General features: G+C 36.5%; 1 protein-coding gene and 1 long non-coding RNA gene across 14 annotated transcripts in view; one reads left to right on the top strand and one right to left on the bottom strand.

Annotated features, from left to right (window-relative positions):
* Positions 1 to 13,890, top strand: part of LOC109491467 — a 67,708-nt gene extending 53,818 nt beyond the window's left edge. For all 3 annotated transcript variants that reach the window (XR_006585439.1, XR_006585437.1, XR_006585436.1), the window contains one exon: positions 13,697 to 13,890. This is a non-coding gene — a long non-coding RNA (uncharacterized LOC109491467). The remainder of the gene's footprint in view (positions 1 to 13,696) is intronic.
* The window catches only part of SLC9A9 (solute carrier family 9 member A9), a 693,980-nt gene that overhangs the window by 638,160 nt on the left and 39,361 nt on the right, over positions 1 to 16,459 (bottom strand). The window lies entirely within an intron of this gene.

Below are 16,459 nucleotides of genomic sequence, written 5' to 3'. Positions count from 1 at the left end.
ATAGTTATACTAAAAAATATCGTTTATCTAAATTAAATTTACTGGGTATCTTGTATTTTATCTGGCATTGCTATGGGATCTAAAAACGATTTGGAGCTTTATCAGTAGGACACTTTGGTTCCAGTGTGGAACATGGGTTTGAGAAAGGCTGGAGAAACCAGTGAGAAGACATAACCACTGCCCAGAGATGAGGCCTGGGTCTGGGGCTTTCAGGGAGATGGGAGAAGTAGATGGAAGGCATAAGGGAAAGTTATCTGCACTTAAACTAGCTGCCAGGGCAAAAGAACTATCTCATTAGACAGGATGGGAAAAGACTACCAAAAATGAGTGCAAAGTCCTGAAAATGCCCCCAGAGTGTTCAGAAAAAGACATCAAACTATCAATGCAAGGCCTCCCTTCCTTTCCTCCTTGATGTGCTCATGCCCATGGAGTAGAATGCCCTTTTTCAGGCCAAAGCACCTTGCCCCCTGAATCAAACTACAGGAGTAACTATAGGCCTGAGCACTCCTCCTGAACCTCTCTGATGACCTAAATTAGAATGGGCTCAGCTCAGCCCTGTCCCCAGATGAGCCCTTGACCAGAGCCTCTGGAAATTACCAGATGTACATGGCAAGGGACACTAAGGAAAAGCAAATTCTCTTTAGCTTATTTTCTCTTTGTTGCTGTTGTTCCCTGAGATGGACCTTGCCCCATACGATAACCCCAGCCATGGTACACACATTTCTCAGAATGATGTCACAGAAAATCCAGTCTCAACATGGAAAGGGATAGGAAGCACATTTGGAATCACACGGTGTTCTCTGTGTGAAGAGCTCTTCAGTTTCATTTCAACTTTCATGAAGGAAATTCTATTCCTGTGGGAAACCACTTCAAAAACAATATATTGAAAAAGAAAGAAGAAAAATGAACTCCATTATACCAATGGTACATTCCTTTCTTCTGTTTTGCTCTGTTTCTCCCATTTGTAAAATGCACACCAAAGACTATTAGAGAATATAATTTGAACTGCTTCATTCCAAAGTTAAAGTGTTGAGAGTTAAAAAAAAAAAAAAACTACAGTGAAATAAAAACAGGTCTCCCTTCATTTTTTAACACGAATTTGATTATAACTTTCAGTTCTGAAATTTGAAATTGTACAGGGCTATTTCCTCAAACTAAATTATACATACTCTTATCAGACACTAAAAAGCATGAGTAGTTATCTGGAAATTATGTGTTTTCTACCCACATTCACATATGCACACAGAGACTGTAGTATGAGCAATTTGTATAAGACAAGCTATTGATCACACATTCATCTACCCCATAATAGTCAAGTTGGCATCCCAAGGTCTCTGGGTCTACTCTGTGCCAAAGATCATTTTGATTGTTTACATATAGTATATATATAATTTTCATAAGAACCTCATAGGGTGGATATTCCTCTTCCCACTTTACAATGTAGAAATTGAGGCTCAGAAGGGTTAAATAACTTTCCCAAGGTCACACAGTGTATAAGTGACATGTATGGGCTGAATTGTGTCCCTTACAAAATTCATATGTTGAAGTCCTACCCTTCAGTACCTGAGAATGTAATTGTATTTGGAGATATGGTATTTAAGAAATAATTAGGTTAAAATGAAGTCATTAGTATGGACCCTAATTCAATATGATTGTGGTCCTTATAAGAAGAGAGAGACATTAGAAATATGCATCCAGGGGCTCCTGGGTGGCGCAGTCGGTTAAGCGTCCGACTTCAGCCAGGTCACGATCTCGCGCTCCGTGAGTTCAAGCCCCACATCGGGCTCTGGGCTGATGGCTCAGAGCCTGGAGCCTGTTTCCGATTCTGTGTCTCCCTCTCTCTCTGCCCCTCACCCGTTCATGCTCTGTCTCTCTCTGTCCCAAAAATAAATAAAAAAAAAATGTTGAAAAAAGAAATATGCATCCACAGTGGAAAGACCATGTGAGGATACTGAGAAAGCAATCATCTACAAGCCAAGCAGAGAGGCCTGAGGAGAAACTGACCTAGCCAACTCCTCAATCTTGGACTTCTAGCCTCCAGAATTATGAGAAAATTAATTTCTATTGTTTAAGCCACCCAGTGTATGTTACCTTGTAATGACAGTCCTATAGCAGCCAACCCAGAATTTCCATCTGATTTGCAATTTTCCTGAAATCATCATTTTTCACCAGAGAATCAGGTCTGGGAGAAAATGGGGTTAAGGGAGAATTAATTTTACTTAATATTCAATGTGCCAAGGCAAACTAGGGTTTAGCTCAAGGTAACCAAATTACCCAAGATGGCCCAATGTGGGGGTTGTGGTGGTAAATGTGGTGATGTTGGGAGTTCTAGGGAGGAAGGGCAGTAATAACTCAAGCCCAGAAGAGCTAGAAATAGGATTTTTCCTTCAGGTAATCAGTTTATTAAATCAGACCTCAGACGATGACCAGAATCTCAGATGCAGGATCCAGGCCCTGTCATGTAACCCAGCACGGGGAATTGGAAAAAGTGTAGTAAGGGTCCCCAAGTCACCCTCTCTCCCACCAATTTTCCATATATTGCACTGAAGCCTTGATGACTAAGTTATTAGGCCCCTCTTCTGGTCCAACAAGGATCTGCTGGGGTAAGGGAGAGCAGAGCAGAAACTGGGCCCATGCCTGGTGACCCAGACAAGCTCCCCAGAATGCTGAAGGGGGCCAATTCTCCTCCTCATGATGAATTTTTCCTTCTCAGAATTTCCTCCCAAAGGAGAGAAAGGGAGCACAATTATCTATGGAATCAAGTTTGCTTAGATGTCACTTTAAATGAATAGGAGCCAGCTTCAAATAAAACAACTACTCCCTCTTTCTGGTTTTCCGGGGCAGAGTCTGTGATTTTTCTCCACCTACTCTTCCCCACTCTCCTACCACTATCACAGGTGAGGGTTCTCAGCCCTGCATCTTCTGGCCTTGATGGATACCCAGTTCAGCTCATAAATCCCTCTCTTACAAATATCATTTTTTCTATCAGTTACCAAACTTCCCAAAAAAATATTCTCAAGTCTTTGAAATTTGATATCTGTGATATGCAAGCTGCCCCAAACCCAAGGCTTGGGCAAGAGCCGTTTCTTCCCAGACTTAAGGGCTGTACTAGGCTTTATAGTTCCCTAGAGAACTGGAGTGCTGAACAGAAAACTGAGGCAGAAACAGTACTGGCTTTCATCAATCTCTTGGAGCAGGTACTTATCAGCATGGAACTCCTGAGTTTTTAATATACAGGGCCCCAAGGCTTGCTAAATACTGAACCTGAAACTGTACTCCACTCTACCTCTCACTGTCCCCCCACTGGCAAGATGAAAGCTCTAATGCTCCTGTTTGGTCCTACTATGGTCAGAGTCAGCCAGAATAGGACTCTGCAGATCCATCTTTACTTCACCTTTTCTTGAGTAGACAATGAAGTAACTTTATTTAAAAACTTGACTAATGTTTAACTCTTGGCATTTTGAACCTTTTATTCAGTGATGTATAAAAGAGTTTATTAATTTATTTGGAGCCTGACAGATATAAGGGAGACTTCCCTACTTTTAGCCAAATATTCACCTAAAGTATTCTAGAAGAAAATAAGAACTAGGGGGAGATGAGGAAGAAGGAAACAAGGAAAGGGAGGCGTAGGGAAGAGGAAGGAAGGGAAAATTTCCAGCTCTTTGGATCTAATGGACTAACCTGCTTCTCTTGCCTGTTAGGGGTGAGTGGTCTGTTTAACTTCAGTTCTGTCTAGATAATGAGCAGATAACAGCATACCTACCCCTTGCATAGGATCTCATGATGACTGCTATATCCTAGGGCTTCATTATCCTTGGCATGGGTCTCTCTAGGCCTGTAGCCTTTCACTATGTGATTCCTTAGAAGGACCTTGTGAAAAGGTGAGCAAGTAGTGCCTGATCCCCAGGAATTCTCAGCCAAAATCCAAAGGTGGATCTGACTTCTTTCTTTTGAGCCCTTAACAGAACTCCAGTTTCTTGGTATTACTTGGCTCAGAATAGTATTATAAGAACTACACTTATCAAGTTGGCCCTCCTGGATTTCCCTGGCATAGTAAAAATAGATATGGCTTCCCTGTGTCTAGGTTCAGATTTGCTGATGTGACTGTCAGCCCTTCTTGGGTCAAGAGTTCAAGATATACAGATGTAATCAACTGAATGTTTGTGTCCCCACAAAATTGATATATTAAAGCCCTATCCCCTAATGTGATTATATTTGGGAATAGGGCTTTTATAGAAATAATTAAGGTTAAATTAGGTCACTAGGGTAGGGTACTACTCCAATAGGATTAGTGTACTTGTAAGAAACATACCAGAGCTTTCACTCTCTCCCCTGTGAAGGTACAGTGAGAAGAGAGCTGTCTATGAGCCAGAGAGAAAGCCATTACTAGAAACAAAACCTTGCCAGACACTGATGTTGGACTTTCCAGCTTCCAGAACTTTTAAGAAAATAATTTTCTGCTGTTTAAACCATGTAGTCTGTTGTATTTTGCTATGGAAGCCTGAGAAGACTAAAACAAAAGAGTAAAACATATGCCTCAGTTTTCCAGGGAAAATATAAAGGGAACTTTGATTTCCACGTGTATATCATTAGACAATCTACAAAGGTTGTCGCAACCATTATTTTAAAAGTTTCTAACTGCAGACCTAAATGGTACATTATGATACTCATTTTACAAAAGGGAAAACAGGATAGAAGAAGGAAGGTGATTCGTGCAGTGTCAAATGTAAGGGAGGGGGTCAAAATCGGAACTCATACCGAGACCACTGTTCTCTGCACAAAACTAAGCTGCTCTATAACAATCAGTCTTCACACCATGATGTCATCTGCAAATTTGATAAGAAGGTTTCAATGTCTTCACACAAACAATAAAAGTATTTAACGGGGGAGTTGTTACTTACACTTTCTAACCTGAAGACGACAAATGGGTTTCATCTTGCAAGCCAATTGATTTTTTGGCAGTGGCTGCCAATCCTGTGTATTGACAAGGGTTGTGAGGTCACGTTAGGAAAGAAAATCTGGATTATCTATCAACATTGGTCACAGGCACAGTAAGTGAGTGTGAAGCATGTAAACCTGGGATTACACATGCTACTCCAATCCCCAAGACAACATGGAGTCCTCATGGATGAACAAAAATGCTTTCCAGCATGAAGAACAAAAATATATAAACAAGGTCAGCCAAGGATAATTTTTTTTCTTAGAATTATTTTTTGAGTTACGTCTCCCTGATTGCTTCTCCCTCAATTTTCATTCTTCTCTGTCAGAATCGAAAGTTGGGGCCTTGAAACTAAATTTCAAAATAAATTTCTTACATGAAATTTTATGTAGGAGATAACTAGTGTCTAAGAGACAAGTTCTTCAAGATTTTACAATAAACACAGACGCAGATTTCATGAAGGACTGAGAAGGAGGAAAAAATTGGTTCTCAAGAACATTCATAGCAACTGTTTCATGGTTGGTAGAACAATTGGATATATAATCAGGGAGTAAACAACTTTGATTATAGTGGATTATACCAAGAGACATAATAATATGGCTGTAATTATATATCAGCAGTTGTGCCTCAAGTTCTTTTGGAAAATAGCTACTACAAGTTTTACAGAAATAGATTCAAGATAACAAGAAACATAAAGATCACAGTAAAAGCCCTTTGAGACTAAAAAAGTGGCATCTTGCCTCTCCCCATTCTTCAAATCTTAAATATTTTCAGAAATAAATCCTTACTGTATATGACAGTAAACTACAAAGCATGTCCAGCTTATTTGCCCCCTAATTATTCAGTCCTGCATAAGCTAGATGCATGCTTTCAAAACAGATACATGCTTAAAATTATTTAAGAAATAAAATGGCTCAAATAAGACTAATTTATCAATACTTAATAACAGAAGCAACTTCATATAACTACTTTTCTTACCAAAGATTATCAAATGCCACTTTCATTGACCAAAACTGATAAAAGCTGTTTTTATTATGGAAACTAGAGATATATAAAGAAGATCTTAGAAAAAAATCAGAACCTGTTTTAATTCCATCTTGTTGATTTTTTAAGAGTAACTTCTGATTCTTGAAGATAAAGCTTTTTCCATTAATTTTGAAAAGTAATACTCCTAAAGGTTTTATTGGAGCCTTCCACAACTTGGGTTCTATGACCTAGATGTTCTCTACTCCTAGTATTTATGTTCCTGAGAAAAGCTCGCTGGTAACATAAATAATGAAGTCAAACTTCTCATCTTTTTGTAAAATAAAAGTAAATTATAAAATTGGTACACAGAAAAATTGAGAAAGTGTGAAGCTCTAGCAAAAGCACTTAAATGTCATGTAAAAACTAAGGAAGAAGATCTAAACCCACTTAGTGACAGGTTTGATTTCAGAAAAATGAGACACTCTTCTTATTTCACAAAGTATTTATTTTCAAATTAATAATCAATTACTCAAATACTCTTTCTTTGAAAATAGGGCTCAAATGAGGTAAGAGAAAATAAACCCAAGTTCTAAAAATACACAAAGGCCTCAAACAATACATTTTCTTAAAGTCATAGAATTGGACACTTAAAATACTCCATTGGGTTTGTATCAGAAGTAGTTAACTTTTTGATACAAGTTATTGGACAGAAAGTAATAATAATATCTTAACTTTGTTAAGTGCGTTAGTGCTCCCAATTCACACATGTCATTGGTGCCCCCTTCCTGCTTGGTCTGGGGGAGACTGACCTGACCTCTGCTTGGTGAAAGAAAGCTCTGAGCTTTCCTCAAATTTCCCACAGGTACAAGGTGAGAGAACAGAGAATATTTCATACCCTAAGGTCATTTTGGCTTCCAGGCTATTTCTGCCCAATTCCAGTGTTAACTCAGATGCAAGACATCCCCTTTCTTGAGTTCCACAAAAATTCTACTCTCACAAAGCTTGTGAAAGTGTACAGAATTTCTGAATATCTGGGGTGTCATGAGAGACTTGGAAGGGGTTTATATTGCAGCACATAGGTAATCTCAGATGAACAGATTCATCTCTATTCTTTTCCTGTGGTTCAGTTTCTTCAACACTGGGAATGTACACCTGCCCATCTCCCTATACTTATGGGTGACTATAGCCTCCCTGCCTCCCTCACTTCTTGTCCCCTACTCTTAGGAGCAAACAAACTCCTCTTTTCATCTAGAGCCACAAATTCTCCAACAAAATACCCATCCCATCAGGATACCATCTGTGCCTGAATATAAGAGATCCAAGAATGCATTTTCCAAAAGAGAAGATCCCCTTTAAAAAGTTTCTGGCCAACATTAAATGATTGACATAGGAGAAATAGTCAAATGTCTTCTTACGGTATTGAGTTTATCAACTGAATCACACAATCATATTTAAAAATACACATGAACCTATACTGCTTTATAAAATACTGGGTTTTTATCCTCATTCTCACAGTTCATGAAAATTCTTCACAACTGACATGAGTGTCTTTGCCATCAATAGAGCCATTGTTAAGTCATCTGACACAGTTCCTCCAAACACATCAAGTTCGTTTCTTTCTAACTAGTTGGAAGTACAGCATTTTTAATCCTGCCAGACTGCTTAAACTGAAATTTTATCCCAAGTCGTAAGAATCAACTTGTTATTTATGTTCTCCATAATGTAACCATTTAATTTATTGCTTTTTAAAGTGACACTTAAGCCTTATTTACAATGACATTCAACACTTACAATTCAGAGGTCACCCTAGGGAATGATGATTATAGTAGCGGGGTTAAATTTCTTTGCCTTCTTTTTTTTTTTTTTTAAATAACCAAGAATCTCAGGTGACCTTTATAAATAACTGAAATTAACACTGATTGAAGCTGTTTCAGACATATACTCCCTAAATAGTTATTTGTTGCCCAACTATTGAAAGAATGATGTATGAGACTTGAATTTAAGGTTGCTCTCTTTTTTGGAGGGATAATTTTGAGGGGGAAAAAAACTGCAAACTCTCACCTTATAACCTAGCACATAGGCAACTGTCCCTTAACTTCTTCCCTAGAAGGACTGTGGGGCCAATTGTTAAAATTTTCCTTATTATCCATACACTAACTATATCATTTAATATTTGTAACAGGGCAAATATTAATCCTATGTTACAGATGAAGAAACTGAAGTTCAAAGAAACATAATGACTTGCCTAGTGTCAGATCACTTGACAGTGGGTGAAGACTAGTCAAATGGTTTTCCTTAGAATAAAATAAAAACAAAACATAATAACCTTTCAAAGTTGCTAAGACAGTAAATCTTAAACGCTATCACCACAAAAAAGAAACTGTAATTATGGAAGTGATGGCAGTGGTAGCTAATGTTCTGGGATGATCATTTTGCAATATATAAGTGCATAAAATCAACATATTGTACACTTTAACATACATGATGTTGTATGTCAATTACATCTCATTAAAGCTGGGGGAGAAAATGTGTATAATGACCTCATAGTACTGTTGTAATAATAATAGAAAAATGAAAGACCACCAAATTAATGATTAAAAAAATAATAATGCAATAACCTGGATAATGGTCTGTGATGAAGAGGAATGCTTTTCCAGCAATTGACTTTGTAATCTAAAAAATAAATATCATTCTTTATGTATTCTTTCATTGCCTGATATTTTAAAACATCCCTTGGAATTCTTTTCAAGGCCTTTCTGGTTTTACCTGTAATTGGATCATTTATTACCGAATTCAAAGGTTTAAATAATTATTTTCTTTTGCTTTAATTTTCACATTTTTTAAAGAATTTGTGACTATGTTAAATAAGAAATCATCCAACTGATTCTTGTTTATTTTTAAAACTAAAATGACACATTATTTCAGTCTTTCCAAGGAAGTTTTTGTTCTCATTGCTATACTGATGTAATGGATTTTTTTTTCTTAAGAATCTGGGGGACAATTCAACAGGAGGAGGGCATTCAGAGATAAGACTGCTCTTCTCAGGGGAGAACAGGCCTGATGGTAGGCAGGACTTTGAAAGGGGTAGGGTTTGGGCTGAGGACTGTGAAATTTGGGGTGTGTGTGTGTAAGAAAGAGCACCACCTGCAAAGAAAAGGGGGTGGGGAGACAGGTTGATTTTTAAACAGCTACTCCAAGGATGAAAACATTGAGGAGAGCTGCTGCTAGATCTACGGGAGCTTTGCTGTACAATGCACAATGTGAAATGACTGTGCCACCCCTATAAAAAACATAGCAAAGTCCAAGTTTCTTTGCTCTTTCATATAGACACGAAAGTACTGTGCTTTGTGTACAAATCCTTTTTGGGGTAAACGAGAGAGCACAAAGAAGAGGTAGCCAAGCTAAATTCTTTAAACAGAGGCTGAGTGGAGCCCAGGACCCGGGACTGCTAAATTCTGGATTCAGACCAACCTTTTAACATTTTTAAATGCCAAATACTTTGCTTTTGTCCTCATTCAGGAAACATAAGACCTGAGCAATTTTCATGGTTCCTAAAATGAATCCAAACTGAAAGAAGACATCAGTTCATGCATAACAAAAACTCTGTCTCATAGATTGGAGTGCCTACATCTTTACCATGGTCACCTCCTCAGCTTGAACTCCAAACATCATCAGAAACCACCTAATTAATTCACTGTAAGAAACCACTACCTCGGGAATTACAAAGGACCCAAATTCATATAATCAGTATATTTTTCTTCATGTAGGTGAACACAACTGAGCAACCAAATCAGGAGAAGGCCCCTTGCTCAGAAGGCCCTTTGGTGGGATGCAATCAGAGCAAGCAAAAACACTACACTGAAACTCAGAATGAGGAAAGTCTTATTTGAAAACAAAACAAAACAAACACTCTCAAAAGTCCATTGGGAATACCCCCTGGATCCATAACTACACTGGAACTCATCTGAGGTCAAATACTCTGAAGTCTTAGCAGCTAGGAAAACTGTGCTACTTGACTGAGTAGCCCTCACCTTATTAACAACAGTCTTTCTTTGGACATAATGATTCATTCAATCTGGGGACAGCTCAGACTGTCTTTCCAGTGACTTTGCATACCTATGCAATTATCTTCTCTGTTTTGACCTTCAAGTTTAACTGTCAATAAGAAATCTTATTTCTTTCATTTCTTTCTGAAGCCCACACTGCAGGTTTCTGAGAAAATACTACCATTCTCTCCAAAATAACAGGGCTATCATTTCTGTATAAGAAACCATACTGTCACTCGTTCCTTTTTAAAAAGAATTGCTCTCTAAATATCTATTTCTCCTTTTTTACTTAATTCTAAAGACTCTAAGAAACCTGTAGAAACTTAAAGGTATAAAGTCTTGCAAGGATTTTTTAACGACACTTGTTCTTAAAGGTTTAGATTTTGAATATTAGAAGATGTGTCTTGGTAAATATCCTTGTCAGCACCTCATTTTGCTCCCTTTCAACATGTTTAGATTCAATAGCAAATTCTTACCTAATTGCCTCTTCATCTTTAAGTCGAAATGGAATTCTAGTATATCAACTACTTATGTGGTTTACTTGTTTGTTTTTAATTTTGTGTTCTTCAGTAAAGCTAAAGCAACAACAACAAAAACAACAACAATTCTGGAATGCATTTCAGAGGGCTTTGTGCTTTCTGGGACCATCTAGTATCACAGCAACCACTAAAAGTCTAAGTGTCCTAAAAAAAAAAAAATAAAAACAGGTCTGGAAAATGTTACTTGGCCTATTTATATATTGGGCCTATTTCCATGGCATTCCAAGATTTAAATAATGCATGGAGCCCTTCCCTACCCATTCTGATTAATTATTCATTCACAAATATTTATTGAGCATATCTACTTTGTGTCAAGGACTATATTAGGTATGAGCCATACAACAGAGAACAATGAGCTTTATATCTAGAGTCAGTGTCTACAACCTTTTTAATTTGATCCATGCTCTTAGAAAAAAAGGCACTACACTCATTAAAAAAAATTTATTTATAAATCACATATATGTGTTCCCATTACTGATATCTTATAGATCATGGGAATTCATTTAAAAAAAGCTATTTTAAATAGATGAGATTTTCAAAAGTTAACAAGAAATATGTGTTCTAATGTTTTCTTGCCACATACCCCCTGGTTCAATTTGCATAGCAACTAAGGTGTGTGCATGTCTCACTTTGAAGACCACTGAATCTGTTGTCCAATGTTTAATGCATCTGTCGTTGATATTTAAATAGTGAATTTGTAAAGTGCAAGTGTATTCATTGAACTATTTCACAGATGAATACACCTCTTTCAAAATGTAATGTGAATTCAAGAATTACATGTCAGTATAGGAAAACAACTTAAGAATATGTATATTTTTTTGTTAAACTTATGCAATTTCCCAGACACCAAATTATGTTATGATCTTAGATTGGTAACTTACACAATATATGACGTGAAATAAATACTTAAGCTTGAAATTCTGACAGAGACTATAAATATTTCATTTTATAGTTCTATTTCTTTATCTTTGCACTAATCAATATGAATTAAATTTAATGCCATGCCAATATACAAGATAGTCATTACATAGGGTCTATTATGTAATTGATAAAACACTGATTAATAGTTATCATTTTTTAGTGAATTTTTCTTTAATGAATAATGAAGGTATTGTTTATTATTATAATTCATCTTATTACTATACAAACAATTCTTTAAGAGAGCTCTTTGGAAGATGAATGAAAAAGGCAACAGCCATTGACAGACCTGGTTTCTAGGGTCTGTCATTTTTAAAGATACTAAAATCTTAAAATTTAAAAACATATACATATTTATAAATAAATGAGCTTGTGTGTGTGTGTCTATCTATAAACCATAGGGTCTGAAAAGAAGTAATACTATAATGAAAATTCCCTTCATAGGAGAGCAAACTTTTGAGATTAAGGATGAAAATAAAATATTGGTGGTCAAAAGGGGAGAAAATAGCTTCTTGGGAAACTTCAGTAATGATTTCCAAAGCTTTTAAAAGCCTCACTTTAGATCTAATGTGGAATCAGAATATTTTAAATGGAAAAAAAAAGACTTTAAGTGAAAATTATCAGCTGGACTATTATAAAAAAGGGGATGGCTATATTTGAGATATCTTGATCTCAAGGAAACTTAAATAGATATTACTAAGTGAAACAAGCTTACCTGAAAAGTTATACACTGTATGATTCCAGCTATATGACATTCTGGAAAAGGCAAAGCTATGTAGAGAGTGAAAAGATCAATGGTTGCCAGGAATAGGATGATTTTAGGGCAGTGAAACTATTCTGTATGATACTGTGGATCATACAGTACTGTATAATATTGGTGAATACGTGTCATTACACATTTGTCAAAACCCATAGGATGTACAACACCAAGAGTGAACCCTAATATAAATATGGAGTCTGGGTGATTATGATGTGTCAATGCAGGTTCATCAATTGTAACAAGTGTACCACTCTGATGGGAATGTTGATAATGAAAGTGGCTGAGCATGTGTGGGAGCAATGAAGTATAGAAGAACTCTCTGTACTTTCCTCTCAATTTTGCTGTGAATCTAATACTGCTTTAAAAAACAGTCTATTTGGGGTGCATGGGTGGTTCAGTCAGTTGGGTGTCCGACTTCTGCTCAGGTCATGATCTCACAGTCTGTGAATTCGAGCCCCGTGTCAGGCTCTGTGCTGACAGCTCAGAGCCTGGAGCCTGTTTCAGATTCTGTGTCTCCCTCTCTCTCTGCCCCTCCCCCACTCACGCTCTGTCTCTGTCTCTCTCAAAAATAAATGAACATTAAAAAATTTTAAGAAAAAAAGTATATTAAAAAGCCTACATGCTCTGGTATGCTGCTATTTTTTAATAAGAAGTAAATACTTTTTCAAATAAAATTGTAACATCATTTCTTTAGGTTTTTAACTAACACATTCCATTATGCAATTTTACAGGGAAATTATATGACTAAAATGAGCCATTTACACATAGATGGCCCAATGAGTGTAATAAATATTGACCAAGTTTGGGTTGGTTGAAGTACTTTTATATAAATGCCATTGACTATTTCTGTAGGCTCATTTAAACAGGTAAAAGTAATGATTAATTGGAAAACATTTTTAGTTTTGCATGTGCTCAGAAAGACAATGATTCAACATATTCAATAAAAGGCCATTCTGGAGACTATACTTTGAAGTAAAGCAGGGGATTGAATGAAAAGCAGTTAATAGATCAGGATAGAGACAATTGTGAGACAACAGGTCAAAGGAAAATTACTGAACTTCCCCAGGAAACTTCTAATGATTTAAATCTGCCTTACTAATAATGTTGGAAGAAACAGTTCCTTTTAATTGCAATTTTTACCCTTAAGGAAAGATATGGGGGGGAAATGCTTCATTTTTTTTTGGTTTCTATAGTACTTATCTCATTATATACAAATGTTAACATGAATGTCTCCTCTTATGTCTCAGAACTTTTGATATTATAAGGAACAGAAAAAACTTAAGCTGTGTGACAGGTTCCTAAAGCTATCTCCTAAATCTATTTTCCCCTTCTTACTGAGTAATCAAGTTTTAGAAAGGCATGCAGGTAGAGACTCCATTTCCCTGTCAGCTTTGTAGTTTGGTATGGCCAGGTAATGAAACTTAGAACCAATGATATGTGAATAGAAGTAATGTTTCCCATTTCTAGGCTTTGGCCTTAAAATATTGGGGATACAATTCCCTAACCCCTCTTTCTTCTTTTCCTATAGGGTGGGCTATAGACCAGGCAGTGACCCAGCTTCAACCATCCCCAAAAGGAGATCATCCTAGTGGCAGCAGAGTAATAATATGGATGACTCTAACTCCCTGGATCACCTCATTTAACAAAGCTGCTCCTTTAGGCTTAGATAGTGAAGTCAAACTATTACGCCAGAAATAAACTATCATCTTATTTTAGCAATCAGTTTATGTTGTTTCTTTGTTAAGCAGCTTAACATTTACTGTAAAATAAAACAAATTTAAAAACAAAAGAGATTTATTGACTAATGTAACTGGAAAGTCTAGGTCTTCAGTGGGCTTCATGATTGGTTTGATCAAAGACTCATTCCTTTCCAGGTCTCTTGTCCTCTATGTATTAACCTGGCTTACTTATTATGGTGGTGCAGCCATTAACCAATCATTGAGATCAGAACATGATAATATGTTTTCTATCTTAGACCTAAGCTTCCTCCCCTACCCTAGAGCCAGAGGTGCATAAAGTAGTTGTGGCTACCAAAATGAAAGTTCAGGAAGGTTTCTAAGAAGAGACAAATAGATGCTGGGGAAACAGCCACACCACAATATTTACATGTGTTTCTCAACATTCCTAGTACAGTGGGATTTTTTTTTTTTTTTAAAGAAAAGAAGGGGCACCTGAGTGGCTAAGTTGGTTAAGGTCTGACTTCGGCTAAGGTCATGATCTCACGGTTTGTGAGCTGGAGCCCCACATCGACCTCTGTGCTGACAGCTCAGAGCCTGGAGCCTGCATCGGATTCTGTGTCTCCCTCACTCTCTGCCCCTCCCCCACTAGCACTCTGTCTCTCTCTCTCTCTGTCTCTCTGTCTCTCTCTCAAAAAAATGAATAAACATTAAAAAAATTTTTTAAAGAAAGGAAAAAATGTTCCCAGATCTACCCCTTCTCTCTGACGTCAGCTCCTCTGAGAACGTCTGCCTTACAAACTGTGATCTTATTTGTTGTTGCTTCCTCAGGACTTAGGATATGTGTCAAGCATATAACAGAAGCCAAAAGAAATTTTTTTTAAGTGAATTCACTTAAATTAAGTTTAAAAAGAATACTTAAGAGAAAAAAAATCATATCTAGGCAAAATTCTAGGTGTACATTTTTAACTTGAATTTTAAGTTTGGGATATTGAGGGAACTAGATTGAATCAAATATCTTTGAAAAAACAGAATTTTTTTAGATGGAGTAATAATTTAAAAAATTAAAGGGAAGATACAGAAATCATTATCATTTCTTTTATAAGGCTTTTGTTACACTCAATCAGGGAAATAGAGGAGTAAGATGGGGTTGGGATATTGACCAGAAATAGCAGCAACCAGCATAGAATATTGCATGAAGAGATTAAAACTATAGAGGGTCTACTCGATCTTTAGCCTGAACCCCAGCTGATAATTATAGACAGAATTCTAGTGTTCAGAGTTGGGCAGCAGGCCAGAAAAGCAGCACCCAAAGAATTCTGTCTTGAGGAGCTTATTTCATTCACATTGTGCTCCTTCTCAAAACCAACTTGGGAAGCAGGAAAACTCAAGACCATACAAAGTATAATTATTATCATTCCAGCCTCTGAAGTCCATCTTGTCTATGCAGACACATTGTGGAAAATCACGCCCTTTAGGTTTTTCCCAGAAACCATGTGTTCAGGGCCTGCAAAGTTCCATTTGAGCAAGAGCATCTGGCTTTGTGGCTACATCTCTGTGGTCCATCGCCAAAGGAAAGATCTTTTACTTTTCTTTTTACTAGGCTGATGTAACCATAGGGTAAGAGTTGTGGAGAACCAGATTCCAATCCTAGACTGGCTTTAAACATACTAGTTAGGAGAGAAAGCCTAATAAAACAAATAAGGGTGAATGATGAAAGGCATGTAAGATCTACAGATATTAGATTATAAAATTCTTGACAGAAGTACATTTGTCTCACCTGTACTCTTAGTCCTCTAATAATGGACTCAAAGAACATAAAAAATTTATTCATACAGAAACAGTCATGAGTTTAACTGAACTGCAGGCAAAGCATACATAAAATCGGTAGCTACTGACAACTCCTAAAGTCTTGGCAAATATTTTAGATCACTTTGATAAAGTATGCCTGGGTGCCTGTAAGTACAACCTAATCATTATTGTTATTAAATATATAACCACTATTCTCTTTTTTATATTCATTTGCCCCAAACTAGTACCCAAGCAGTAATTTTTCCTTTTTATACATTTGTTAACAACAATAAAAACACATTGTTAAAAATATGTATTTTACAGGCAAAATTAATTTATGGTAGTAGAAGTCAAAATAATGCTATGGGATTGATGGGTATCAATGGGGAAGGAGTAGAAGAGAACTTTCTGGCAAGGATGATCTTGATCTGTTGATGGTTATAGAGATTTTATATGTATATAAAAATTCATCCAACTTTACTTTTAACATTTGTGTATATTACTATATGTAAAATATATCTTTATTTAAAATATTTTCAAAATATGCATTTTTTGCTTAGGTAAAATTCTAGATTTAGATGCCTTTGGCTTCAAAGAATTATTTCATTTATAACAACATGAACATAAATGATAAGTACCACATGTGCAGCCAGTATTTTCTTCATGGGTGGTCAAAAACTTGTATTGAAATTCTCATCACATTCTACATAATAAATTATTCATGAAGTTCGATAATATCTCTGGAAATTAATGGCCTTTTAAGATAAATTTTTTAAATGGGAAATTAATGAAATTCTGCTACTCCAGTTAATTTTGCTGTAGTT

The sequence above is a fragment of the Felis catus genome, chromosome C2 (assembly GCF_018350175.1).
Source record: "Felis catus isolate Fca126 chromosome C2, F.catus_Fca126_mat1.0, whole genome shotgun sequence".
NCBI lineage: Eukaryota > Metazoa > Chordata > Mammalia > Carnivora > Felidae > Felis > Felis catus.
This window is presented reverse-complemented; position numbering and strand designations above follow the sequence as displayed.